This window comes from Talpa europaea (assembly GCF_964194135.1).
Source record: "Talpa europaea genome assembly, chromosome: 10".
Lineage (NCBI taxonomy): Eukaryota > Metazoa > Chordata > Mammalia > Eulipotyphla > Talpidae > Talpa > Talpa europaea.
The window spans coordinates 7,649,255-7,651,052 of NC_140077.1; positions in this window are offsets into that span (position 1 = coordinate 7,649,255).

The window sequence follows — 1,798 nt, forward strand, 5'->3', positions numbered from 1 at the left end:
TTGGGGGAGTAAGATCAGACACATATGCAATCTAAGCATTTTGTGATTTTTTTCTCTTTTTTTACATTTAAAATTTTTTAAAAAAAGATTCATTTTATTTATGCATACAAGAACTGGGGTACAGGCCAGAGGTGCAGGGGGTGAGAGGATTCACCAGAGAGAGTGGGGAACGAAACAGGCAGATTGAAGTACACTTCTAAGGGGAGCAGAGGGCAAGTCAGAGGAGGTCTGCTGTGCCATGTAGGTTGCCCCCTTATGCCACCAGGGAGGCCCCCCACTTTTTTTTTAAGATTTATTTATGCATAAAGGAACTGGGGTACAGGCCAGCAGTGTATGTGTGGTGTGTGTGAAAGGATCCACCAGAGACAGAGTGGGGAACAGAACAGGCAGACTAATACACTGCTGAGGGGAGCAGCGGGCGAGACAGGAGAGGTCTGCCGCACTATGTGGGTTGCTCTCGGGCGGGCCTGGGATCGAACTCGTGTGCAGAGGCTGCAGATTGCTTCTTAGTGTGGCGCTTAACCCCGTGCGCCGCCAGGGAGGCCCTCACCTGAATTTTATACCAAGCACTTGAGTAATTTGATGGGGTTTCGCTTCCAGGTATAGTAATCGTTGAAGATTAAAATAGTTACTAACAAAAGCCTGCAGTTATGGGCCTGGCAGATAATTTTCACGAACACTCAACTTTCTTATGTTGGCGATCTTTCCTTCTTATGTTTGTAATTTTAAACATCACGAAGCCGGAGGCGGCTGCGGGGCGACTGCTCCGGCCCGGCCGGTCCGTCCTCCAGCTTCGGCTCCAGCGCGCTTTCCGCGACCCCACCCCCCACTTTCCCAGTCGGCAAGGTGGGAAATAAAAATATTGGGGCGACTGCGCCCCTCCTTCCACCCGGTCCATGAGGGAGAGCCTTGGGGTGAGCCGCCATCCCCGGCCCGGACGGCGTGCAGGCCGCGAACCTGCCCGGCCGCCCGCAGGAGCGCGGACCCAAACCCACCTTCCCCGCCAGGCTGGCGCGGAGAGCGGGGGGCCCGGCCGCCTCGCCCTAGCGTTACCCCGCAGAGTCCGCGGGCAGCGCGGCGCGCGGGGCCGCGCCACGTCAGCCCGGGCGCGCGACGCCAGCGCGCCTGCGCGCGGGGGAGGGGCGGCGCGCGCGCCGAGGCCGCTCCTACATCCGGGGCCTGGGCGGCGGCGGCGCCGCCGCGCGGGGTCACGTGGCTCCTTCCTTTCCGTCTCTGGCCGGCCGGGCGCGGGCGGCTGCTGCGCGGCGGGTGGAGCTCGCGCCGTCCCCGACTCCTCTCCGCCCGGGCCCTGCGGACCTCGCCGCCGCCGGCTGAGCCGAGCCTGCCGCCGCGATGCCGGCCTATTTCCAGAGGCCGGAAAATGCCCTCAAGCGCGCCAACGGTGAGGAGCGATCGCGCCGCGCCGCGCCGGGCGCCGGGCCGCGGAGGTCGAGGCCCGGCCTTCCCCGCGCCGCCGCCGCCCGGCCGGGCCGGGGACGGGGCCGGCGGCCGGGGGCCCGGCCCGCGGCCCGGCGGGCTCCCCCCTCGCCCCGCCGGCCGGGAACCGTCGCTCGGGGGGCCCTGCCTCCCCTCGCCGCCCCCGGGCGCGCCTCGGGGGCCGTCGCCCCGGAAACTGGCCCCCCCGGGCCCGGGCCCCCCGCCCGCGGCCGCCCCCGGCCGCCCCCCGGGCCCCGGGCGCTCGTCTGCCCGGGCCCGCGACCCCGGCCGCCATCTGGGAGTGCCGGGCGGAGGAAACATGGCTCCCTCCCGGGGACAATGCACGCGAGCGCCGCGGCTC